The sequence below is a fragment of the Gallus gallus genome, chromosome 5, assembly GCF_016699485.2.
Source record: "Gallus gallus isolate bGalGal1 chromosome 5, bGalGal1.mat.broiler.GRCg7b, whole genome shotgun sequence".
Taxonomy (NCBI): Eukaryota; Metazoa; Chordata; class Aves; order Galliformes; family Phasianidae; genus Gallus; species Gallus gallus.
In genome coordinates this window covers 27,925,860-27,953,693 of record NC_052536.1, presented here as the reverse complement: position 1 = coordinate 27,953,693, position 27,834 = coordinate 27,925,860, and the positions used below count along the sequence as shown (strand labels likewise).

The 27,834-nt window shown below is 42.2% G+C and overlaps 1 protein-coding gene and 2 long non-coding RNA genes across 6 annotated transcripts in view; 1 reads left to right on the top strand and 2 right to left on the bottom strand.

The window, feature by feature from the left end:
• The window catches only part of RAD51B (RAD51 paralog B), a 342,294-nt gene that overhangs the window by 297,735 nt on the left and 16,725 nt on the right, over positions 1-27,834 (top strand). The window lies entirely within an intron of this gene.
• On the bottom strand, positions 130-11,523 carry LOC107053486. Its single transcript, XR_001466750.4, has 3 exons — positions 11,417-11,523; positions 6,435-6,674; positions 130-6,083 (listed from the first exon to the last, which is right to left on the bottom strand). It is a non-coding gene; the product is annotated as an uncharacterized LOC107053486 (long non-coding RNA).
• Positions 19,325-27,834, bottom strand: part of LOC101749146 — a 64,456-nt gene continuing 55,946 nt past the window's right edge. Inside the window, exon 6 of the long non-coding RNA XR_006939521.1 lies at positions 19,325-25,445. This is a non-coding gene — a long non-coding RNA (uncharacterized LOC101749146). The remainder of the gene's footprint in view (positions 25,446-27,834) is intronic.

Below are 27,834 nucleotides of genomic sequence, written 5' to 3'. Positions count from 1 at the left end.
TAATACATGATGAGGAGGTGTTCCTGTCATTTCACTCAGATGTGATAGAGCAAGAGTCAAAAGAACTCTCCCAGTGGTGTATAGAAGTCTGTACCAGAGTCAGAAATTGATTCTATATGTCGCATGATTCAGTTCAGTGCTTTATTCATTTAACCATTGGTTCTCATTTTGTATAGTACCGACCATCACATACACAATCACAGGCAAGTTCACAGATGTGATCCTGTCCCGTTAGGCAGAGAGTAATCTGCCAGTGAGAGCCTCACTTTATAACACTGTGACAAGGGCTATGAACATGGTATGTGTCCCTTTTTTTAAAAAAAAAAAGAAAAAAAGAAAATACCGTGATATATTTTTAATTTTTCCCCAGAGTTTGGTGGAAATCAGATTAATGATTACTGTTTTTCCAAAGATGAATCAATTAGCTTTTCTTATGATACTTTAAGATGTTCCTGCTTCCTCTCTTTGCCCCAGCCTCTTCACTGTCACTCCACAGCGGTACCGCTTTGGAACAGAGTGGCCATCCAAATTGGTCTTGATCAGATCTCCACAGATGAATGAGCAAGACCTCCAAAACGGGCTGTCACTAGAGTTCTACTGTATGTACCAGATTCATTCTTCTGGATTCTCCAGAACTTTTCTTCCCTCTTTGCTCATCTTTATCCATCACTGGCTGCTCAGCCTCCCACTTCAAAGCCTTTGCATATTCCCAGTGCCCACCCAGCTGCTTGCATAGTGGTACTCCAGCAGAGGGACACGCATTTCTGTCAGGGAGGTAAGAACTAGCTCATTTGCTGTTACGTTGCTGTTATTTAGGTCTATTATCAGCTTATTCATATGGTGGTTTTGACCATCTTAGCACAGGGAGATAGTATTTCTCTCTTCCAGGCTTATCATTCACCAGAAGTATACTGATTTATTCTATAAAGGTGTCTTAAGTGACTCTCAGCAATTACAGAGAAGTCAGGTTTTTCAGAGACAAGGCTAAAACCAGGACCCTACCTTGCAGGTGGGTGCTTTGTCCTTCAGTACAGGCCGCCAGGAAAAAGGATCAAGTTAGATCTGGAAGGACTTGGGAAATTGTCCAGCTTTAAAATGCTCTAAGAAGCAAGTTGCTCTCAGGGAGAGGACCATAGCTGGCAAAAACCAAGAGATATTACAGAGATCTGCACCAAAAAGAAGCAGTTAGACGAAGTAAAGAGAAGGCTATGTATTTAAAAGCTAACTATATTTTGTTAGGAATGACAGAAATAGGCTGTTCTCCTGGCAGTCAGTGTTTGGTGGGGCTGAAAGAATGAGCCAGGTATTATGCCATTACTTCAGATGGGACTTTGGGGAAAAATTAGTTTTTCGCACTCCCAAAATACTACTCGGCCTTAACTCAAAAGTAGGGAGTTCAAGAATGAATGCAGAGCCAGAACAGCTGGGATTCCTGATTCAAGGTGATTGAAACTGAGCAAAGAATGACCACTTCAAGTGGAGTTCTCTTCTAACTGCTAGTGAGGACCGTGTGCTCCTGTGTCTCACGTCAAGTGTGCTGGTCCTGTTTTCTGTCAGCCCAGTTGAATGTCACGTGGGTTTACTTTCTTTCTCTGATTTGGTTGTGTCTGAAAACAACTTCTTGTTGCCGTTCACAAGAAGATGCAGTCTTGATGAAATACACGTTATCAGTCCAGCTGCCATACTCATCTACTGTCGTCTGCTTCATACCAAAGCAGAACCTCCCACTTTGCTTTCAGTTTCCATGAATTTCCCTACCACAGTGACAGACACCCTTCTATGTCTCAGCTTCTAAATTTTCTTGCTCCAAACTTCTTGTTTTTCCTGTGAGCTTCTGCATTTTGGGGCTCAAACCTTCAGTCCCAGGAATTCCATACAAGTCAGCCATTGCATAGATCTCTGCTGTTGCCAGGCTCTCTCCTTTTCTCCGAACACAACTAAGCATAGAAGTTTTATCAGCTGGTGGAAGTTGAACTATGAATTAGAAGAAGAGCTACTGAATCAACATTTTCCAGTGCATACATGCAGCGTAGGAAAAGCCCCAGCTATCCATTGACTGAAGAAAAACTTACTGGATAGAACAAAGTGAGAACATCTTTTCATCTTTCCAGTGTAAAATAAATGCTTATTAATAAGTAGACGATGCTGGGGAGATACATTGTGAAGTGTGAAGATTTGTTTTTTTCTGAGAGCACCACCATATTGTCCAAGGAGAAGAAAAAGATTTCAAGTGGCCTTTCTCCACTTCGTTGTCAAGTCAGCCTCTGAGTCTCCCAGGATAACAAGAGTGCCTGATACACTGAGCAGATGCGTCTTGAAGGATGTGAGGACAGCTACTATACTGGGATCAATAGCATACTTTTCCTCTCTGCAGCATGTAAACATTAGACCTGATAAATGCTAGATCTTCTTAATCTGCCTCTTCCTTTCTGTTTGTCCTTAAAGAACATCTGAATCCCATATCCGTACATTGAAATAATATTTTATAGTGAGTTGAATGAGCTTTGCAGCGTTAGGAAAACTTATTGGGTCAACAGTGACAGAGTTTCAGGGTGAGCAGCTGCGGAAGACCTCACAGCGGCTGGATGGTTATTACTTGTTGGGAAGTCTATCTATGTGTGTTGTCTGGGGAAGTACTATGTATGTTTGCTTAGGAAATCCAAGAGAAATTTAGGTGTAAGAGTGTTGTGGAAGTTTTATGTTGACTCCATTTACATTTAGCTGAATTACATCAAATTAGGTTGCCTACTGCAGTCAAAAGAAATGGTTGTATTTGTACCAGTAACGTGAGCTACAGTGTGCTACAGGCTGTGCTGATAGGACCTCAGTTCATTAACAGAGTATTTTTAATGCATTTGTAGTCTTTTGAGGGACTCTTATGGAATGACACTTCCTCCAGCAATCTCTGTTTAGAAATTTTGCACTTTGAGATACACATATTCACAGAGCGAGTGGAGGAATGTATGCAGTTGATAATGACTTTAAACAGGAATGCTTTTCATTTAAACAAAATTGGAAGGTAGCATCACTGGACAGTGTTTTGTTCCTGGGACATACTCTGAGCGTGTACTGCTCATGCAGTGCTGAGTCAAACAGCAGCCATCTGTAGGTGCAGCAGAGCTGAATGAAGGTCAAGGAACAGACTCTGCAGGTGTCTTCCCTGAGGGAGCTTTTCATACCTGTTATTCCATGCAACCTAACCTATTATATAAGTGAGAGATTTGCTCTTCTGAAGAATGTTAATGATCCTCAGGGACCATATTGTGTTGGCAGGAATGATTTAGAAGGATTCAGAGTGAATGTGAGAAGCAAAAGGCAACCTTCATCTACTGCCATATGTTGGATGGTGCTGTTTGACTATGAAGGTGTCTGATCCTTCTCCAAAACATCAGAGATATAACTGCTCTCCAGCATTAATAGATAAATCAGCAAGGAATATATATTTTCTTTTCCCTTTGTGCCTATTTTTAAGTAGTTTTCATCCTGATGAAAAGCCCTGGAGTGACAGCCCCGGTGATTTCATTCTTGTATTCCAAAACCACAGTGAGTAAAAACCATGGGAATGCAAACTGCACTGGCTTGGGAGAAGGGCGTCTTTTCACATAGCTGGTACCCCTAAGATACAGTCTAGAGCAAAGCTGGTTTATGAGCTGCCCTTCTGACAGTGGCAAAAAGAGGAGGGAAGGTAAAGACTGTACTGTAGTACTTGGTAGAGGGGCAGCACACCAGCCTTTGAAGAATTGATTGCAGTTACAAAAAGGACTGGGTAAGGTTTCTGTATCTTTTTTCATCTTCTCTCAGTAGTGCTAAATAACCAAATATAAATAACCAAAATACACAGTAAGTGAAGGCTGATATCAGTAGGAATGCTCTGGACATGTGAGAGATCCTGGTATTGAAAGAATAATTGCACTGTGTTGTAGGGACAAATTCATTATAGGGAACTGAAATGCATGGAGTTTCAGCCAGAACTTATTCAGCCTTTGTCTTTGAGTCAGCTCTTACAGTCACACTATCTATTAGAGGTTAAGAAAACTTTTTTGTTCTACCATAGGATCTCGGATCTGTCTGTCAATGTTTCTAATGTATGCTCTACCTGTTCCTGCTGCCAGCAGAACAAAGGACTGTACTCCTGGCAGCTCAGTACATCCCATGCACAGCTTTATTTTCAACCTCTGTTTTTTTTTCGCTCTTGCTGGAATGATATCATACAGAAACCAGCTATCTGGAGTAGAGAGGCAATGCTGATCTTCTGACTGAGAAACCCACCCCAGACTTACAATACAGCATATAAAGGGCTGTCATAGATGGCTCTAGGGTGGATACAAGGCATTAATCCACTGGAGGAGCTGTGCTGACATCCTGGACCCTGAGAGTGAAGCTGGGGTGGTTTAAGAGCAGCAGTAAAGTTCCAAGAGGAAAGCCAGGCTTTTATTATTCACACTACAGTCAGCAATTGTTTTCCTTCTTGTTTTTCTCAAGATATTTCGATGTGTCTGGTGGACAGGAAAGGCTGGGAGTGCCAGCTGTGGGCAGCCACAGCGCTCTCAGGTACTCCGCAAACTTCCTCCTTGCAGCTCTGTCCCTGCTGTTTCAAACTGAAGCTGTAGCTCCTGCCTGAGCATTTGGTCCTGAATCTCACAGCCTCTACCTCCAGCCTAACCTGCACTCATTTGTCTAATTTTGGTGTATCATCCCACACGACTCTGCCCGCTCATCTCAAGTTTAGTCAAGAGCAGCTAGGCCAGGATGTGTTTTAAAATGAAATTGCATGAAGGGTGTAATTATACAATGTTCTGTAATGATTTTATGATAGCAGCTGAAGACAAGTGTGATCCTTTAATTTCAGCTGGGTTCTTGGACAGACATGAGTACCTAAATAGAGTCTCGCTCATTAAATGAATCTTCACAGGTTCAAAAGGATACTATTAATGAAAGCAGAATATCTAATATTTGTTAGCTGAATAGAACCCAGCAAGTCTGATTCTCTGGTCTCTTAAGTCATGTGAGAGTACAAAATGACCTTGGAGCTGACAACTACCCAGTAGAGAATTCCTTCTGCTTAGGGGTGAGAACAGCCAGCTGCCCATCACTTCCCTGTAGTAAGATGTGTATAAGAGAATAATTTGAAATTAATTTGTACATCCTTTATCTTCTGCTGAATTAACTCTTTGTTTGGGGTAGTTCTGATACGATCAAGAGCTTGACAGCTCAGTACCAAATATCTGTAGCTATCTTCTCCGCCTGTGCCCTAACTTCTCTTCCAAGCCACTGTGAGAGACAGTGGAGAAACAAGCCCATTTTAACAATATTAAATACATTTGAGTCATTGCTATTATCATAGTACTCGTGATAGTTCCACCAATATCCAGACGCTGATGTTATGCTATCATAAAAGTGTTGGGACCAGCTTCTTCGCTGATATAATCCACAAGGGGAATGTGAGCCATAGCATGGATTGTGTTTCAGAGAATCAGATCACTGCGTGGATTCATGTGCCAAAAATTCCTTTTATAGCACTCAGGGTGACACCTTTCTTCCACATTCTAGTTTGCTCAGACTGTTTGCATATAGCCAAATGTGTGCACTCAGTTTTCCGTGCTAAATAGAAGTAATCTAATGGCAAAAATAAACCCTCGTGATGATGGAGGTGGAGGATATCAGATGTTCAAACAGGGGCACAGATAGGGACCTGACTTGCTACCTTCTGCCATCTTGTGTATTTGTTTCCATTTATGAAAGGCAAAAGCGCATTGGCTAACCCCAAGTATAGGACCCCACAGTGGAGAGTTGTGGGGTTTGAATGAAAACAGAACATCCCACACTGGTCAGAGTCACCTGCAGAAGGCATCAATGTGTTGACTTTGATAGGAGAAAAAAAAGGAAAAAAAAAAAAAGATTTTAAAATAAGAATGTTAAAAAAAGTCTTGACTCCCCAAGCTACTCATGTTTCATCACCTCTGTCATGAGTGCGAGTTGCAAAGGTAGATTTCTAGTCCAAAAGACTAGTGATACGTCAGTGCTAATAGGCTGGAGCTTCATGGACAGTGTATCAAACTCCCAGGACTGCTGTTGCTGGCTCCCTGCAAAATCAATGAGAGATTTTAGGTATATGGTATATACCTAAAATTGTAGATATACTTACAAGCAAATATGTTTATTATTCCACTTTTGGAGACTCCCGAACAAGGAAACAACCAAATGCTCTGTACGTAGGATACTTGTTACAAAATGGATGAGCATTCACTTTACAATTCTGTTGTATTATTTTCCTGTCATTGCTGGTCTACAAAGGTATTGCACAGGGATGAAGGAATGCTTTTAGTCTCCTGCACACCAGTATCTCTATCATGAATTAAGGTGTTATGCTGATGGAGCACATTGCATTTTTATTCCTAGCAAAATAATAGAGAATCTAAAAGTGGATATCTTACCTGTTAGTATTGCCCTTGCAAGAAAGAGCCTGATGGAGTTTGATGAATTGAGCCTGAAACGTTTTTTGTCCACTTTCCTCTAACTACAGGCTGTGGTCAGTGCCTGGAGGAGCTGTTCCTGTTTTGTCCAGTTCAGTCTTCCATGCCCAAAGCAGTGGGGTTTTTTGACTTTCTTCTGCAGAGTTGATGTTTTTTGAACTCTTGCTGTGCATACTGTCTGTGGGAAGTGTCTGCTCACACCTGGGAGAAAGATACAAAGCCTTTAATTGCTTCTGGAACAGTACAGAGAATTGTTTAGACTAGATTTACTTTTCTGATTTGTGCTTAGAGACAGAGCTGACCTCTACCACGACTACAAAGAGCATCCAGCTGAGGTGGTTAACATCTCTTAGGAAACAGTTCAGGAACGAACCTAACTCACTGCCCAGTGCTGTAGTGATTACAGTAAATCCTCATCTTCTGCTGACTTCAGCAGGGTATTTGTAGACAGCAGTTCTGATTCTAACAGGATCTCAGAGCCTAAAGAATGTGAAGCATGAAGGCTTCAGTATCAAAGTCTGCTTGGCCCTTTTAACAGTTTTTTTTTTTAGCAGCTTTCATTTCTAATACTTCAAACTAGTATGTTTTCCTTTAAAGCATACGTGATATACGTGAATGCTCTGCCTGAGTGAAAAGAAGTAGTCACCTTTAAGGAAAGCTGTGGAGTCTTTTTGTCTTGTGTCTCAGGCACTGTGAGCTTGCCTAGTGGAACAAGTCAAATCCCACCAGAGAGCTCTGCACAGCCTCTTACTTTACCAGTTAGGTGTCATTTCCCCAGTCCTTGCATCAAGTTTAGGGCTGCTATAAACATTTACATGACTGTTTTATAATGTTTCCCTTGCACTCTGTGTCATGTGCATTGCTACAGTTCCTGTCATTGCCAGTTAAATCTCTATAGCTGTTATCTCAATCTCCGTCTTGTTTTATTTGGCATCCTTGTCTCCTCGTCTGTATGTTGCCCCGTTTCTCTTCTGCTCCTACCGTACAGGAGGTGTCCATATTTCTATTCCCCGTCCTTTCTGTAGCTCTAGGTATGGCCCTATAAAGAGATACACTGCTTCTGTCACTCCCTGTTCTGCACTGAAAAATTAGAACATCTAAAATTATGCATGTCTGTTGTGTTACTGGTGAAGAGTGTGTGAGTACACTGCAAAATAGAACCTCGATTACTGCTCTGCAGCTTCTGTGCATTGGTTTGGTTGTGCTCCAGTACCTATATATGTGTATCACAAATGCTGTTGGGTTAGTTGATGGAGTACAGCCTAGAAACTATGTATTTAATATCGCAGGAAATAAGATCTCTCCTTTTTCTCTTAGGAAGAGCCCTGTAGGGCAGGGATGAAGGGCACTGGCATAGAAGTGATATTGCCGTCTAACATACCCAGAGCCAGGAAGAGTGTATCTCAAAACAGCCTTTATCTATCTGTACACGAGGCACATGAGAGTGTACTAATTTAAGACAGCCACAACCTGAAGTTTGTCATTAGGTGAATATACAGATCCCCTCAAATGCTAGCTAATTTTGAAGCCAGATAGATGGCTGCTGGTTTTTACCTTCTTCCCAAACTTTCCATTTCAGAAAGACACTGCGTTTTTTCTTTTTTTTCGTTCTATTATTTGTATATACAAGCAAAATAAAGATGGAAGGCTAAAGCAACCAGGCTTGACAAACACTCCCTGCTTCTCCTCAAACTGGCTCTTCAGTGTGTGCTTCAAAGGCAGCAGGCTGCACTTCTCCTGGCACTGCAGGGAGCAATTGGACTCCTCTGGACTCCAAGGCCCCACTGTCTTGCACCATGTTCCAGGGACTTGATTGCTGTGCAGTGGCACATGATGCTTTCAAAAAGTCCTGGCAGCATACTGCTGCCTAGAAGCTGTAAGCTAGAATAATTAAGCACCAGAAGATGCTTTGGCAGTTATAAATATGACTGTCTTTCTACCATTTTGTCAGTAACGCTGTTTGTTTTCATCTTAGTTGTCCTTTAAACCTCGGCTTTAATGAAAATAGGTTCCATTTGTTATTTGAGATGTCCTTTTAAGTGCTAAAGATGGAGAATCTGATGTACTGAGACCTCAGATCTAAGAAACCACCTGGAAACAAGAATGATACTGAAGAGCCAATGAAATGTTCAAATCAAGCTGTGTAAGCCGTGGAACAGGAACGTAGTTGTTCTATGTCTTGTTTTTATAACAAGATATGATGAGGAATTCAGAAATTTTAGATAAATAACTTTTAGAGTATATGATGAGGAATTTAGAAAGTATTTTACCATCTTCATTTTGAATGTGCTACATCTGTAGAAGGTAGTCTTCATGGTTTTTCTGGTTTTTTTTTCTATAACTGAGGCATACTTGATGAAGAGTTTGTAATGCATTCATGGACTACCCTTGTAGCTGCAATTACCTTATGGAAGAAGTTTCCCATGCACCACTAAAGAACATATTTTGGCCATTTCAGCCACGTAAAGGAAATGAATGTACAGCAGAGGTCAGTGCCCTAACTGTTGTGCGCCAGAAATCCTTAGTACATTCTTTGAGGTGGTATTTATACTGAAGTATGCATTATCTGTAGCATGTTTATAAATATGCCTGCTAATTCTACACAGTGTTTCTGCCTGTAGAAGCTCTTATAATAACATATACCCCAGGGTTTAACTTATCCCTTTCCCAGCTTGATTTTTCTTTTTTTCTTTATAATTCATTTAATTGGCTAACACTGTCAACTTAAGTTTTGTTGTTTTTTTTTCCTCTCTCTCTTTTCTGTTCTTTTCTTTATTTCCCCCTCACAAATTATTGCAAGTCATTGTGCACTAAATATAGTTCTGCTTTCTGCTTCCCAGATGCGGAGAGCTTGGCATACATCCTTAGTGCATTCCAGCCTGATTCTTTCTCTCTCTTTTTCTCTCTGTCACACACACACGACTATTCAAAGAAAATTTATTGAGTTCCGTGCTGCAAGAAAATCTTGATGGTTCTCTTTGCAGAAAGGAGATGAAGTTTTAGTAGAACATATGTTACAGTTTTTGTGGGCTTTATGTTCAATTACTGTATTCCATGTTCGTTGTTGTGATGCTCCAATACATGGTTCTTGTTGACTGACCTAGTTCATGAAAAATGCCATCTGAACACACACCAGTGTGTATTTTAATGATTTAGACCTCAAATTTTGCAGTCTGATCTAGCTGGGCAAATTTCTCTTTTGATGCAACTGGAGTACAATGGAATATCAGGGCCAACTTCAGAGGTGTTTCAGCTCAAAATATGGAAATTCCACAGCACAAGTCATTAGAGCAGAAAAGTATATACATGTCTGAGCCACAGCTGCAAATTCAGTTTGGACGCGATGAGAACTTATTACAGTTATCCAAAGCAACACTAATTTTCAGGAAAATTAACTTTCTGCTCTATTTCTTCTGAGAGCTAGTGCTGGTATCCCCACAAGGCTGGGGATACGACTGGTAATGATCAAGTCGTTCATACATTAGGATATGTAATTTTCCTAGCTTTTAAAGCTATTTGGTATAGCAAAACACACAGAAAACAGGTATTTCATTTTGATTTTATCAACAATCAATAGTGCCTTGCACCGGTACGGTACCTTTTTATTTGAAAATGTCCCAATTTAAGACAGGTATTTATGCTGAAACTTGTTAAGATCAGTGTATTTGGATCTTCAACAGCCACTGAAATGCAGCTGTGATGCAACATGGCAGCTGCTTAGGGCAGGAAGCAAGGAAAACATTGTGCCTAATCAAAGCTGCAGTGGGAATTGATTGGCAGATCGTATTTACCATGAAGATGGGTCTGTCCTGCCTAACACAGTGGGTAATCCTGACTGGGGCTTTGACGTGCTACTTTAGTACAAATGCAAACAGCTCCTTATTTTGAGACTTGGATAAAGCACCAGGATTAAATTTCTCTGCAGTCTTTTCTAAACTACCCCAAATCTGTGCTGATCACAGCCCCTTCTCCCTCGGGACAGCACTCTATCCCCTCAGCATATCTGCTGGGAGAAGAGCAAGCCCTGCCCCACCACTCACCCCTTCCTTCTGCTCCTGTGGATGGGAGCAGCCTCACTCGTTGTGAGCCTGGCTGGGAAAAGCAGAGGGCTCTGGCAGCATGCCATTGCTTGATTTCTATAATGCTTACTTAATGTCATAAACGTACAAAGCCTACAAAACATCAGCAAAGCTGAGAGGCCGGATAAATCTTTTTCCTAGGCCTGATACGTGCACTGCTCAGCTGATGATAAGCTTCCCAGGAGGCTTCCAGCCCTTGGGATTCCAAAGGAACTGTAGTACCAGGTGCCACTGCCGGGGCCATCCGACAGCAGCTTGTGCAGAAATACCAACAGCAGGCCATGGCTGGATGATCACCTGCTTTTCTCTCAACACAAGGAGCGTGTCATTCCCAACAGAAAGTATCTGCAGCTCAGCACGGGGCTGGTAGGCAGGATCCCGCAGGGTGTGCTGCAGAAGGCCGCTGGCACCCTGCTCTGCTGGAGGCTGGCTGCTGGGCGGGGGCTGCAGGAGAAGGCCGCTCTCGCAGCCTAACAAGGGGCCGCATTGTTTCGGGGCCTATCGGCTGGTTTCTGATTCACCCGCGGCCAACGCGCCATGATCAGATCACAGCTGGCCCGAGGATATGCTTTCCAGTGCATTTAGCACTTGGAACAGTCCCAGGTTTCGGGAACGCATGGGAGGAGGAAGGGACAGCTGTGAGACAGAGAAGGGAGCTGATTTCTGCCTTCCCTCAGGATGAGCTTTTATTTCATAATTTGATTGAGTTAGCAGCACTTGAGATTGTACAATGAATTTGAAGCCTATCTAGATTTGGAAGGAGGGGCAGACAGAAGCAAAGGGGGATCAAACAGGCAGCGTACTCTGCCCTGCTCAGCTGTGACACTGCTCGCAGCAGCTCTCAGATGGCTCCCGAGTACTCACCTGCATCATCTTTCAGCTCAGGGTTTTAGGACAGCTCTGCTTCCCCCTGCCCAGCAGGTTATGTAGCAGCTGAGATGGTGAGAGCAGGGAATGTCCCAAGCATGACTGGGAGCAGAGCTGGGCTTCAGTGCCAAGCTGACCTTTTCATTTGTTTTTCCAGCACAGCACAACGCTTTTGAGCAATTCCTGACGTTTTTGTTCAGATTTCCTGTTAAACAGTAAACAAACCATTCCTCACCTCCTAGACTAAGCTCCCCTGTGTTTTGCACGCGGCTTTGCTGTTTTACCTAGGGGCAGCTGCAGCTCAGGGAGGAATAAAGTGGTGCCTGCCTGTTTGCAGGTCCTTTAAGTAAATCTGGAACCTTCTTGTCATCTACCAAGTCCTTCACTTCCCAACTGAAGGCTTTTTCTCTCGCTGCCTTGCTTCCAGAGCTGATCCAAGAATGGCAGCTGTGAGTGCAGGTGCTGCCATGAGCTTCTCTGCTCCACTACAGAACTTCAGAAGTAAACTACGGCTGGTCGGGGAAATGCGCAGTTCCCTACCTGTGGCCCATGCCATCTAGGTCTACAGTGTACCATAATGTTTCAGAAAGTCAATCTGCTAATCAGCAAAAACCATAAGCTCACTTTTTTCTCTCTCCCCTTTCAGGGCCCCAATTCTATACAGTTATGGAAGTTAAACATTGAAAAAGACCTGCGGGGTAGTTGAGTACATCTCCTAGTAGTGAGAGAGTGTTCCCTGTTGGAGATTTCTATTAGTATGTCAGTTTGGTCTTCGATAATCTCTGCAGTATGATTTACACATTTTCTTGAGATATTATGTTTGGCCTTACACATTCTAATTTCTTGAAGATTTTCCTGAAAGTTACCTAAATGGTTTCTCTAAAAGTTAACGCAGTGTCTCTCAGCTAAAGCTTTGCTCTCCTGCCAACATGGTTCATTCTACCAAAAAAAAAAAAAAACCCAGTTCAGTTTTCCTTTAAAAGGACTAGTGGGGCAGCCAGCCGTCTATTTGGCTGGGCTGCTTCCAGATCTCATTTCTCTACCCCACCCATCCCCTTCTCTGAGGAGGAGGGGCAGTCTTCATATTTTCCCTTTAAGCTGAGCTATGAAAAATAACTGTTTGCCAAAATGTTTTACCTTGGCCGCATACCCTCACTGATGTTTTCTGCAGAATAAACAAAGCAGCTAGGAATGTTGAGGGACGGAGGAGGTGAGGTGGTTGGAATGGGGGAGAGACTGCACTGGAGAGTTACGGCTGCAGCCACTCAGCTGTAGCCTGCCTTTCAGAAGGGCTCAAGAGCTGCTCCCACTGCTCAAGGAGCACAGCCAGTTGTAAAATCATGCGCAGCTTGATATAACAGGAGCATTCAGCCATGCAGTCTAAGCATATGCAATGTGCACGTCACCATAGCATGTGTGCAAATTAAGAATAGTGACAAATCTGGCTGATAATACCAAGATCTCAGCTGTTCTTCAGCCATTTCCCTACTCCAGGAGAGACAGTGCCAACCATTGCCATAAGGAAAACAGGAGGATTTCTGGGAATAAATATATTTTACTTCACGCCCTCCAAATTGCAAGCTCTGTCTCTGCACCCCGAGTACTATTAGCAGTGCCCCAAATTAGGGTTTTGTCATGGGCTGTGCCAGATCTGAGTGTCTAGGTACTGCTGTTGTCTCAGGAAATCAAAGACAGCCTTATTCACTTCTACAAGCCTTGAGTACCACAACCTTGTGGCATAAGAGCATTTTCTGGAGTAAGTGAAACATCCTGAATTTTGTTGAGATTCACATTGTCAATTCTGCTACCTTTTGGAGCAAGCAAAGTATCTAGAAAACTGTGAAGTAAGTTCCACCTCCTGGTTTTGAAAGCAGACAGGAGCTGTTGGGATCAAGACCTCATGTGAAAAGGAGATGCTCTTTGTAAAAGAAGTGTTTGTAAATGTTGCTGCTGATGGAATGCAAAGCATAGCTATGAATTCAGTACGGTCTTGATGACATTTTTGACAGCTGGAAATGGTGACAATTATGCGGTTGTTCACCTCTGTGTTGTCTAAGAACAGTGCTTTGGGCCAGTGGAAAAGTTTTTACTGTAAACAAAATCAGTTATTGTTTAGGAGCCTTGAAAGCAGATTCATAATAACCAGTGTAAACCACTTAGTGCAGATGAAAGGGGTCAGAAATCTGGGCAATTCTTAAACAATTTGAGGCTTGAGAGAGAACCTCAAAATCTCTGCTGTGGTCACACACGAATCACAAAGAACATACTGGTCATGTTTGTGTATATCCCAGAGGATCAATTTGTGAGCTCTCCTGCACATGCTGGTGGGTTGAGAGGCACCAGAACAAAGGGGACCATGGTTGGAAAGATTTGCATATTAAGGAAAAGAATGTGGAATGTATGTATTATGTGTAGTAAGAGTGTGGAACTAATGGCTTATGACAGGGATACAACTATGGAATTAATGTGTTTTGGCAGCCAGGCATTAATATGGAATGGACAATTTTGGAGGAAGCAGAACAGGAGCACATAAGTAGTTGAAGCTTGTCCCTTTGCATAGGAGCTGTATTGAAAAAAGGTTTCTTGCAGGTGCATATACGAAAGCATACACAGTTTATCCATATATTATTGTTAGGAAGTAGATAAAGATGTTTATTTGTATTTGTAGAGTGTGAGAAGCTTTTACTCTCTGTTGAGTTAACATGAAGAATCCTTTTGAGTGCAGCTCCTGCTATTTTGTGTGATTACAGTTTAACTGCCATCATAGTTTCATTGTTTAGGATTCCATTCAAAATATTTAGGATTCTCTATGAAGAAAATGGAGATGAATGTATTTTTGGCTATCAAATTGGGATTATGAGAGTGATTTAAGAAATGGCAAAGATGAAGATGTTGCAACACTGTGGAAGCTGGCTCTGAATGGCAGGGAAAATGAGCGTGCCAGGAACAAACCATCAAAATCACAGAATCATCATAGAATCGTAGAATGGTTTATGTTGGAAGGACCCTAAAGATCATCCAGTTCCAACCCCCTGCTGTGGGCAGTGTTGCCACCTACTCGCTTATGTCCAGCTTTCTGTCCACTGGGACAGACCCCCAAGTCTGTCTCTGAAGGCCTGCTTTCAGTAAGTTCTTCTCAGTCTGTACGCATATCTGGGATTGCCCACTCCACGCCTGGAGTGGTTGGAGTGGTTTGTGTAGATGTTACCATCCATGGGCTTTTGTTCTGCAGAATCTGTCTGAAACACTGCTTGTCGGCTCAGCTCTGGAATCCCTATAAGACTCAAGGTATCACAGAAATGCTGGTTAGAAGGGACCTCTGGAGATTTCTAGCCCATCATTCTGCTCAAAGCAGAACTGTTGCCAGCACTTGGACAGGTCAGCAGTGACTCTGTCTAGCCAAGCCATGAAAACATCCAAGGATGGAGACTGTACAACCTCTCTTGGTTATGCATTTTGGTACTGTACTGCTCTCCTAGCAAAAACCATAATGTAAGATTCTACACATTCATTCTGACATATCTTAAAGACCTAGAGATGAAATGGGATGTACTCAGTCCTCTGAAATATTTCCCTTGCAACTCTAGTTTTCTCTAGAAGGAAACATTGCCTTGAGAACTGTGTTTCTGCCTTCTTGTCACCTGTCCCCCTCTACCGCTAGAGACTATAAAGTGTCATCCTAAAATCTATGATGAATGAATCAGATGTTTCTCTCTCTACTACCTACACAAACTGTCCTTCCCACTTTCCTTTTCTACCAGAAAGTTGTCCCTTTCTGTTTTCTTAGAAATAAGATCACTTTCCTTTCACATCTGAGAAAAAAAAAAAAAAAAGCTTAAGAAATATCTTCAAGACGATCCCCGGTTGAATCATCAGCACCACTTCCTGCTTCACCCTCCACCTCCTTTGAGTTCTCTCAGTCACATACCTGACCTGATCCTAATTAGTCTGAGAGTTAGAAAGTTTGCCACCCGTGGTGTGGCTGTGGGCCAGGCAGGCAGAGTTCTCAGTGTCTGGTACTGTAATTGTTGTGAAATCTTGCTTGATGGACAGGAGGTTATTCCTTGTTTAGTTGTTTTTTTTTTTTCAACAAATGTTCTGAAAATGTGCAGGAGCACATTTTGGAGCTCAGAACATTGTCTCTTTAGAGGCTGTCATGGCAAAAAGAAGCCCATGTCTTTAATGCTGCTGACAGCCAAGGAGGATCAATAGCACTTTTCTTTCCAGGAATGTTTAAAACAATCTTAACACATTTTGTCCTTCCTTTACAAAACTCCTTATTGTTTTCTAAGTTCTGTTTATGCCTCTTGTCTGTGTGACACACTGGAGTCTTTGTTGGGTCCTCAGGAGAAGTATATGTATTGCTAGAATATTAAGACTTGTTTCTCTTGCTTCTCTTTACCAAATCTGAGCTAGTTCTTCAGGACCAGCTCTTACAAACAGCCATACTGAACAGCCCTATTGACTTCTTCAAAACTGCTCGTGTCCATAAGGATTATGGCATTGAGTGCTGCTCCTAGGCTGAGATGCATAGAGCCCTAGGAACTAAGTGTGATCTGGAAGGATCCTCTTGCCTTCCTAGGAGATACGGGGTGGGCCACTGGTCTTTCCGCCGTGCTATTACACTGCTTTGTGTACAGGGGAAACAAAGCACAGCCTGGTGGTTTAGGCCACTTCATTTGTATCTTGTTCAACTGTATTTTTTTCTGATCCTCCACTAACGGCCCTGTAAATCTTCCAAGGAATGTACTTCTGAACAATAAATGTGTCCATTTGTTTGCTTGGATATTGAAGTGCTGTAATCTTTTCTCCGTCCTGAATCATCAGTTTCAATATCCATCAACATTTTTGTTGGGGGAATGAAGTACACTGAAAGCAAATGCCTAACAGGCACTGAAGAGTGTGAATAACTAACATTAAAACCATTGTATTAGTGGCTTTAGTTCCATTGTCTATGGATCCATCAGGGTGTACTGACTGCTGAGGAATCTGCAAAAGGTAACTGGAAGCAGCAAAAACATTTTCAGGATACTTAAATTAGCAACATAGTCATCAGTTCTCCTTTGGAAAATGACTCCTGTTTGTTCTAGGTAATTTCTGCAAATGAGCAGAGAGCTGAATAGCAAGGAAGAAATGATCGGGTATAGATCATTATCATGTATCCAGCCTCAAGGTGCTAGGGGTGCATGGGAATTGTTCCCATCTGATAACAATTTAGGCACCGTTATAAATGAGTTGTTTCTGTCAAGGTCCTTGAGAATGGATGGCTGCATCACAAAAAGAAGCTTTACATTTTGGATTAAATGGATTGATGATAGTAATCCCAATAGAAAAAGAGTAAGAGGAGAACTGTAATGGGAGCTCAGCAAGCCTCTCAGTTCTGGAATTGATCCATTGGTTGGGAGAGTGGTAGGAGCAGACTGAACGGGTCTTGAGCTTTCTGCATTGAAAATGTATTCAACTTCCTATTAACACAGATTTTACGTAAAAATGAAGGCTGCAAAAGTTACTTGGTTTTAAAGGTCTCCAGTTCTAGAAATGTGTTCCTACCTTTTCTGTTGTCTTTGGAAACTGTTGTTTATCTAGTGTAAAAAATTCATGGACAAATTCTGCCTTGAAGATCTGTAAACCTGATCAGTGTTTTTAAACCCCTGGAAGCAATGCTTTGTTTATCTCCAGAAGTCCAAGAATAAGCTGATTTTGCTATTTTTAATCTATCCGGAAATATGCAAAGAAGAGAGCTTAATTGCAAACAGACCAAACCTTATATAGGAAATGGGTATGTCCCTTGGGGGCACCTAAAAAGTGAATGTCTGAAATTAAATTCAAACACTCTTCTCCCTTGCTCCCTGAAGCACGTACTCTTGGAATGAAAGAGAATGCTGTATGCTAGCATAATATCCCAGCAGTTTCTTTCCATTATGAAACTCAGGCTATCTTAATATTCAATTAACAGATGTTTCCCAGCATGTATGAGCTCAAGGTGACCGGTTGTGGATGTGTTTATAATGAAATCACTATAGAGAGCAGAGAAAAATTAGAAAAATAAAAGCTTAATTCCTAAGATCTTAATTTGGTTACCAGAGAAAAATGAGGCAGGAACATCGCGATTCCAAAATTGCACCCACACTTTTCTCAAGAGAGTGCTACCACACCGAGCCAGCAAACAACACTAAAACTTGGCATCATGAAAGTGCTTCCCGTCACCTGCCCAGTGATCCTGAAACTAAATTATACCCTGTCATGGTTAGCATCCTAAGATGGACCAGACATGTTTAGCTTAACTAAAAATCTCCCCCCACAGGGAAAAAAAAAAAGGAATTATATTGTTTTTGTACAGGCACAGAAGCAGGCTCTGACTGTCCGTGCCATTTTAGTGTTAGCTCTTCCACAGTTCACAGCAGGACCATTGAGCACATCATGTTATTCTGTCTGGACGTGCCCTACACCGTGTCATGAGGTTTGGCTAGAGCACTGGACCAAAGCTGTGTTCCTGCAGGTTCGGAAACAAGATCATCCCAGAGTAACTCAGGCTTTCGCACTGCTGCACATCTATCAGTAGAGCATGTTTTGCCATACTCTCACAAGATGAAGTGGCGCGGCTGGGCCACACGAAGAGCGCGTGCTGACCTGCATGCTGAGTGTTGCCTTCAGCGCAGAAGGGTCTGCCATGCCCCACACTATCAATAGCACTGCCGTGCTCTCTGCACACAGTGTCTCTCGAATCTGGTTCCTAGCCTCCCTGTTCCATGGCCTAATAGTCATAGTGGTCTGGGTAACATCCTGATTGCAGAGCAGCCCGCTGGCAAGAGTGCACACAGGGGACCCAAAATCTGTAGATTTATTGCTTGTAAACTAAAAAGTATATTAAAAAAAAAGAAGAGATAAAAATAGATGGGGAGCTTGGGGACCGGAAAGGCAGCCAGTGGAGATTAGATGCACTGCTGGTTGACTCATCCAGCTTATTTTATTGTAGCCCAGCTCCAATAACGGCTGTATTATTTCAGCTTATGTGCAGTGAGCAGACATTTGTTTTGCATAGAAGCTTTTTCACATAAATGTGCTCCATTTTTCATTTCTCCTTGCATTTCCCAGCTTTTCAGCTGGCAATTGCAAATGGGAGAGGTGATGGCTCCAAAAGAATATTAGCCAACTTCTCAGCTGGTATAAATCAGCAACACCCCCCGGTCTTTAATAAAGCTATGCAGCTTTATACCAGTTGAATCTGCCCCAACTTTTCCTTTAAAACACGTCCCACCTTATAAAGAGCTGTGTTTTCGTCAGTGGTGGATTCTGAAATTAATGAAAGGTACTGGCCCAACTGCCTCACAGAGCAAATACAGCGTGCATCTTGGCAGGATCAGCTTTCCAGTGTGTGGCTGCTTTCAGTCGGAGGGACTTCTTTGCCAGAGAACAATAACAGCCATCATACGCTGCCTGTGGGACTTGAGCCGTGACTGAATATCCTGCAGAAGGCCTGCACACAGGCCAGACACTGCATGCTACCCACTGCCTCCCAGCGCCTTCAGCCCCTGCTTCACTTCAGTTCATTAAAACTGTTGTGTGCTTGCATGTAAGTGGCTATGAGGAATGGTTAGAGAGAAAATACATGGAATGTGTGTCAGGCTTCATTAGCTGTTCTCACCTTGCTTCACAGCTTGAAGAGTGCTGCCATGCCAAGTTGGGCTGCATTCAGAGGCAGAAGAGTTTGGAAATAACTACAGGGAAGGAGAAGTACAAGTATTTACCATAAACAATGTGAAATCAGGTGAAACTACACCTGCCTCACAGGCTGTGCATTTGTTACAAGATGGTGTTGTTTTGCAGCCTTTGGGGTGTATATCGACTGAAGGAATGCTTTGGATTCTATGTAGCTTTTTAGAAAAGGCTGTTAAAAGGGGATTTTCTGGGACAGAACCCGGTGATCAAGCATGTCTCTTCTGACCCGTGTTCCTGTGCATCTCATTATCAGCTCTGGAGCAAGCCAGACTCTGTGATGTGGGCAAATGCTGTGTGGCTGCGTAGCTGTGGTAACCAGAAAAAAAGCCTTTATCTCCTCCGTGTTTGTATGGGCATTTTTTTTAGCTGAAGGAAAGTTTGAGGAAGAATCTGCCAAAACGTGACTTTGTTTCGTCAGAATCTTCTCCCTTTTTGCAGAAGCTTTATGGTAACAGGCTTTTCCGTGGCCATCTTGTGAGCGAGATGTACCGCTCGCATCCCATTTCTACCACAGACACACACAGAACCTTTAAAAAAAAAAAACACAAAAAAACCAAACCTGAAAACCCACTGTTGCCACTCAGACAGCTGTATAACCAAAAAGAAGGTCCAAGTTGATATACAATCGATTTATACAAGTGCGTATGAATAAATTTACAACTATCTGATGTAACCATCAACTATTTTCTATCTTACAAAAAATGGCTCCATTGTTTTTCCACAAACTTGTCAATCTCATGAATATCCAGTGACAGTCTTTTACAGGAATAAATGGTGAGGTAACAGCAGCGTTGTGTAGGACTGAGATAAATTTGGGTCTGAAATAAATGACGACCTCCATAGGAGGTAGAGTTAGGAAACAAGTGTGTGGGAAAATTGGAGTGAGTGAGAAGGCAGCAGGGAAAAGGAAGCCACAGTACAAATTAAAGATTGCAAGTAACAGGGCTGGATGCCAAGAGCCTCAGAAAAGAAAAGAAAAAATATCCTTGATTAGCTAAACTGTTTGCTTTACTATATAAAAACTGACCTCCTCGAAGAGCCCTGAGCCCTGGCCTCCTGGGTGTCTGAGTACGTGCGGGAGAGTCGCTGCCATGCTGATGGCAACACAAACACTTCAGCAAGAATCTTCTGCCCCGTGGATTTCCAGTAAGACCAGGTGCAAACACTTCAGCTGGCAGGAGCTCTGCCCACATCAAGCCTTACGTTTTATCCAACCTGGCAATACATGCTTTCCTTTTTTTTTTTTCCTAAATTGCTGCAATAATCCTGGTTCCATTAGCTATGTGTGACTGGGCGTGTTGAAGGGAACTGCCGTCTCTCAGAGTCCAGCATGACTTCCAAAGGGACCGGCTGATGGTACAGCCAGCATAACGAGCCCACTTCCCCAGCTGAGCTCCACACAACCTCAGGAGGGACAGGTGTGATTTCTTCTGCTCTGAGGCCTCCGTAGGCCCCAGTTCCATTGCTGCAGCCAGCAGGGCTCCTCCACTACCCCTGAGGTACAGAGCTCTTCTGGTGCCCTCATCCTGGATCAGGGATTATTTCAGCTCTCCTCCTCTGAAGGCTCAGCCCTGCCCAGGAGATGCTTTAGCACCAATATCTTCGTGGAAAGCCATGGACCAAGCCTGACACCATCTTAATGCAAATTGTCATTTGCATTACCCACTGTTACTGATAATGTCTTTCTCCCACTCATCCATTCACAATGGCATCACCAAGTTAAGGCCTCCCTGCAGAGAGGGAAATTCAAGAGCTACAGGGATTGTGCTTGAGCACCTAACATGTGGGTGTGCTTCTAGTGCTTGCTGATGCTTTTTGAATGGGAATTGTTCTGTCAAAGACGCAACATGAAAGAAGAGCTGTTGCAGACAGAGCTGCTTAGAGAGCACAGCCAGGGAGCTGAAACCTTTTGTCAACAATTCCCTCTCTGTTACTTGCTCTCTAAACACCCCTCTTCCATCGCTCTGTAACTGCAGAAAGCCATAAGAGAGGCCAACTCGTGAAACAACCTGGTACAATTTAATTAAGCAACGTAAAGAGTGCAAGTGAAGAACTCTTTAACAGAGGATGAAAACATTACAGGACTTCTTCATAATGGAACAAGACTGAAACAAGCAATATTTAACTTTTGTAAATACTTCTAGAAATGAACTTCTCTAAACACCTCTATTGCAGTCCCAGTTTTTTAGATGGAGAAAAAAAGAGGTGATTGTATTTACAAGGCCTCTAGAAGGTGTGTCTACACACATAGTCTACATAGAGCTTTGGTCCTGGAGTGGGAATTTATATTCAAATTTGGGACTATACCTCCTGTCAAAAACTGGAATCATGTGGGTATCTAATTGCAGATTTTTGGCTAGAAACCAAACCTTCTAATCTGTACTAAATCGTTTGTTCAAATTGCACGAGGCTACAGGGTATGCAGAACATGCTTGTATTGAACTGTTCTAGCTTTCCTTGTTTGAGTTTATCAAGAAAGATGAAGAAGGTCAGATGAAGGCAGTTTGAAGAGACCTTGAATGCAGGGCTTCCAAGCATTTGAGGTTTGCTGTGCTTAAAGGTGTATTTCAGCATCCCCTCTGTGGAAGAAAACAGATTTTAAGCCCAACTAAGATCAAGTCCCTCAAACAAGCTTAGCTCAGGAATGTGAGAGCATAATATCAGCAGCAGAGGAATGTCACTAAAAAAGGAAGAAATAATATCAGCTGTTTTGTGTTCATACTAGATCGTTCTTCCAAGAATCTCAAAAGTCTTCTGAAATGCCAGTGAACTCTCAATACACCCTTAGGATGGCTGAGTGTTACAGATGAGGAAACAAAAGACGGGAAGCTGTGTAGGCACTGCATGATACAGTGGCATTCGATTTGGGGTGAAGCTGCCTTAGGCAGTCAACACATACTTAATTTAGACATCATGTGATGTCTATTTTCAGCAGTACTGTACAAGACCAAAGGTGGTTTCAGGGTTTCTAATCTCCTTATTTACCTACTAGATAACACAGTCACTTCAGACATTTTTTGCGGGGTTCCACAAAAAGGAATAGAGCAAGTTACCAAATTGTTCCAGAAGACTTCTCAAATCAGGAAGAATTTGCAGCTGTTGGTGTGTAGGTTGGTTGTTTCTGCTGAGGCAGGAGAGCATCACAGTAGAAAGTGAAGGCAGGAGGGACCCTGAAAGAGATGCTCAAGCACCACAAACAGTGCCTAGGATTTGCTACCTTATGGGTAAAGTACACTGAGTGTTCAAAGCCACATTAATGCCACATGAATATCGGCAGCCACTTGTTGGCCTGGAAGAAAGAAATGGAACATTAACGGTTTCTGAGCATGGGCAGGATGCACGCATAGGAACAATATCCATTGCAAGTTTTTAATTCTGCTGGATTTTTTGAAAGTATCTGCCTGCTGTTCCACCACGATCAGAATGAAGACGAGGGATTGCAGTATGATTGGCACAGCAAAACTAGGAAAACAATAATACAAAACGGGAGTTTGTCACATAAGTAGAGTGTATTAAACTGATTGTGTATAGTACTCTCATCCCAAAGTGCTTGAGAAGTTTGCATATAAATGAATTACTTCCCTGTGGCTTAAGTGCAACTACATCTGGGCTGAAATGCAATTGTCCTCATTGTGCATCCAGTGCTTAAGCTGCTTGTGAAAGATTTGCTTTGTTATGCATTTGGTTTCATCCAGCTGTTCACAATAAAATGAGGGCTTTGCAGCACCTGATTGAGATTCACAAACTGGAAAGGGCATTTGTTAATGCTAGAGGTCCTCCAATCACTGAGTTTTCCAAATCAGAATTCAGAGATGTGTTAATACATGGCTGCAAACAATTACAACCAATAACATGTAAACCCTGCTTGATGAATCTTGAGGAACTGGTGGCATTGCTTGCATCTCTGGAAAATCACTCCTGCAGTTGTTAAGGGTGGTAGGTCATTTTGTTAGGAGTTTGCTGTGCCCTGGACTCTCTCTACTCTTCTTCCAAACACCTGTGACTTAAAGGGAACCCCTGAAGATGAGGGGGAATTGAGAGACTAAAGGAACTAAAAGAATTTCATTTTATTTTTCCATCATACAAAATATCAGTAGTTGACGCACTTCCTTCATGGGTTCCACCTTGATATAAGAGATTTAAAACAGCCTAATTCCACACATTTTCTCAGTAGTTGCCAGCTTCTTTTGATACTATTTCGTACCTACTCATTTGATGAGGAATAATGAAGCTAGAGTAGGAGAACTAAATCTGTATATACTGCAGATGTCTTACATTTATTTATTCCTGCTCCATTGTCAGAGCTTGTTTCCCTTGGCAGGTACGGTATGTATAGCAGCGAGAAGTTTGATGTACCCTGCCATGTTTTTAGTACTAGTTCCTTACAGTAAAGTTACCTTTACTCAAGTAGAAAATAACCATCAAGAGAGGTTATATCATTTTTTGTACATTCATACTTTATCTGAAGTCAGTAACAACGCTGAGACTATTCAGTGACCGTCTCTTACATTTTCTGCTGGATTTCATCCCCACCATTTTTAAGCAAATCATCACCTACAAAGTCTAGCTCTGGACTTTGCATCATTGTATTTTCATCAAATGCTCCAGGGATTAAGTTTGAACCTGCCAAATCCCTCCCAATCTGCAAATCATAAATTTGTAAGTGAAAAAAAATTCTTCGTGTCTGTGAGGAGAGGGGGTTTGTCAGGCCAGTTTGGCAATCACAGCAAGTGGCTTACGGTCGGTTCTCTTAAAAATTAAATCATAATCGAGGAAACTTTTTACATTCTTGGGCAAATGCCAAATCCTTTCTCTCTGACACTCAGGTTTTGTTAGTGTTTATTGCACAGAAATTACTGTCCTCCAGTTCTGACTATATAGCAAGACCATTAGCTCAGTTCTCTTCTGGGGACAACTCTGTCTCGTGTGTGCCGTTAAGATACCACGGGGCTGCCTCCTCTTCAGTCACCTCTTTCATTTTCTGCAGTTGTTATCATTTGTAGCCAAAGTCAGCTGGATGCCTTACAGCAGTGCCCTGGGGTTGGCAGGTCACACGACCAAGTTGTGCACATCTCCTAGGGCTCTCATTTCAGCAAGTATTTGTGCCCGCTGCTTCTGCACACATCTCAGCTCCTCTGTAACCTTGCTGTATACCTGGCTCTGACAGTGTCTCTGGACAGCGTTTTATAGTTGCTGTGAGAAATTAGCATTTTTGTCTGTCTAGCCAGCTTAGTTTCTTCTCAGGCAGCTCTGAAGCCCTTTAGCATGTTATTCTGTGTTGGTTTTTTTTCTGCTGATCTTAACATCATCTGATCTGTGTAAATGCTGAAAACTTGGTCCATCATCAGACATCTGTTGTATTTTTGGAGAAATGTCTCAAGTTTGGTGAAGCAGTCTAAATCACCAGAAACTGTGATTCTCAATTTGCACAAAATGCGTGTTCTGTTTTTTAAGGGCTTCTGCGAGCCCCTGCTGACACATGAAGCATAAGAAAATATTTGGCATCAGCCACTTCCCCAGAGATTTTTCCTCTTGTAGGTAGTGGAAAATGATCCCTCTGTACACATGTATTCAATTCTTTTAGGTCTATTCGTAAGCAAAGGTTTCATTTCTTTTTTTAGAATACCCATTCTGATGGTTTCACTATGCAGTTTGTGGTAATGAATATATTCACCTCCTATTTTTGCCTCTGCTTTAGGGCACGGGGAAACCATGCCAGGGTTGTAGATTGTGGATGTGGAGCAGTCTTCAAACTCTTTTTCAGGGACTTGATTCCCTCTCTTTCCAAAGCAAAAGGCATCTTGAGAAGGCAGAAGACTGCCTCCCTTTTCTCTTATGTTATTGAGGTTGCTTACCTGCCTGACAGACTTTCTAACACTGTTGCAGGACTGAACTCACTGCATTACTCCAGAGTTTTACTAGTTTCTGTTGTGGCATGGCTGCTGGCAACACATAGGCTCACGCACCAGTAAGTGCCTTAGGGCCAACACACGCCACTGTGCAGAACACTGGGGGCTCTTTGTACCTCAGACATCTCCATAAACCGTCTCTCCCATAGACTCTCCATGAGGTTCAGTGCTGCTGTCCTTCAGGGTGTGCGTCTACTGGTAGCACCCTCTAAGGAATGATGAGGTGCTGCCTGTTTACATTTGCTATCCTGGCATATGCCCAACACCTCCTCTTACTGAGAAGGGACTTGGGTTTTTGTTGCATGGTAGGGAGAAGGGCCTGCTGTGAAGCTTGGATGCACAGTTCCTTTTCCCATCAAGTTCAGGGGAGATCCAGGTCCAGGCCCACCTTTGGTTACCTAGGAAGAAAACAAAGCAGAGTTGTAAAGAGAGCCAGACGCAAACAACGTTTAGGGCTATGTGGCCCCTTCTAATAGGACTATGTACTGTCAAATCTCAACAGCTCATCTTTAAAGCCACATCATCATGGAGTATGAGCACACAACTGTTGTTAAAAGAGAGCGAGTGAGAAAAAATAATAAAAAGAGACAAAATGCAAGAGGCTTAGGAGGCCCCTGGTTTCCTTAATGGAATTAGCCCTTCCTTTATGAATTCCAGGGCTAAACGCTGTAAATGTGATTCACATACTCCCTCCTCTCACCAAAGCAGAAAGATCTGCTAGACACATGTTCTGAGTGGAGCAGGGCAAGATATGATGTGACTCAAGAGCCTGGAAGGCTAAAAGGAGTAGATGGGGAGAGCACTACAGCCCTTGATCTCTGCAAGATTTACTGCCTTTGCCTCTTGCAAAGATCTTTTTTTTTCCTGGAAAATTGCTAGCTTCTAGCAATTAAAAAAAAAAAAATTGGCTGGGGCAGTAAACAAGATCTTTGAAGGGGGAAGGAAGCCAAGAGAAAGTCAGGCCCATTAGTCACGCAGCTGCATTTCCTGTCACAAAGGACCCCAGTTGAGTAATCACTCAAAATATGCTTGTTATTTTTTCCTATTTTACTTCAACTTTCAGCTTGCCAATATCTACTGTAAGAAAAAAATTAAAACAAGAAAGAGAAGTCTTTTATCCTCAGAGGAGAAAACAATGTAGAAACAGACACTGATTTACATTATTTTTCCTTTCTTTAATTTTCATGGTCTAAAAACACTTCAATCATATAAGAGGAATGTAAGTAGCTCGGAGTGAGTCTGAGGCAGTCTTGGTGTTTTCAGGGTATATCATTTCAGCAGGAGTGTGGGTGTGAGAGTTCCTTGGCTCCATGTCCAGCTGCTACCAATAATTTGCTGCGCAATCTCGATTGAGTCATGAATTAATTTATCTGTAATTTATTTTGACTGTATGAAAGGTGAAGATGATAACAGCTTCTGCATAATTGCTTTGTTAAGCTTCATTAATAATGCTTATAAATAATATTGGGTCTTCTGAAACTTTTGTTCAAGTTTTGTCCAAATATTTGTCTAAAGAAAAAATGGAGTGAGGACTAAAACACATAGACTTTTAATTTAAAGCAGAACATTCTTCTGAGCAGATTTTAAAAGAACTTACATGAAAAATGTTGAAAATAGGAACTGGACTATGAAATAGGAGAAGGAAAATCTTGCTGATACGATATCTTGAGATGCTCAGAGGTAGGAAAATAGAGCAAATGTGTCATAGCGTAAAAACTGCTCTTACAGTGTTGGAAGAGAGAGTGTAATTGACCAACAGTACCACTTGTCCACATCCGGATCTTAGGTTTAAAGATGGTGGTTCTGATCAGTCTGGTACTGTCATCAAAAAGATACCAAGAGTACATGAAGAAAGTAGAGCCAGAAAAGTGTTCCTTTTCCAGATTGCTACAAAAAAAAACCCACCTCTTTTACCAACAAGTAAAACTCCAAAACACCAAAGCCTGCATTTTATTTACTCAAAACTAATGAGTGTGGTGACCAGGCCACCTATAAAGAATGACCGTCAGCAAGCTTCAGGGCACATGACAATTAGTCACTTATATTCCTGATTGGGGTAGCTGCCCATATGGCTACATGAAAATGACTGCAAAGGGAAAACTCCTGTTCGGACTGTTGGATAAGTAAGTACAGAGTAGGTGACTGTAGTTTACGGTACGTAATAACACAACTTAAAATACCACACAAAAAATGATGCTTACATTTGCATGTAAGTGACTGGTAATGTCATATAATTCTCTGATTTGCACACATTTGATACCACAGATGTGTGGTGTTTTTAAAACCACAGCTTATGAGCAGATGTGATTTTCACAGCAATGGAAATCACAGCCTCCTAAAGCTCATAAAATGGTGCAAACACAAACAAATGTGAGACTTACACTATTTGGTTTAAGAGAGACTTTGAAAAGCTGTTTCTATGTATTTTGTAAAGCAAGTCAAAATGATCATTTCTGCTTATTTACACTGAATGGAAAAGTAAGAGTCTTATGAAGCATGATCCAAATACGAAAAATTCAGCTCCAAATTATGTTTGTAAAGTTCATCCTGTGTCTTTCCAAATGGCAGGCAAGGCAGTCGGAGCTAGCACCGGGCTGTAGGGGCTCTCTGCTGCTCTAACACCAGATGACTTTCACTGCTACATACCCCAGCTTCCCAGACCCCCACAGTTTCTGACATTCTGTGCAACAGACATAGTTTCATGTTCCTAAAACTTGCTCTGTTGTGATGCGGGCTTATAAAGGCTGTTTCCAGTGATTGTTGGTGTCCTCATAGCTTAGAAATTCT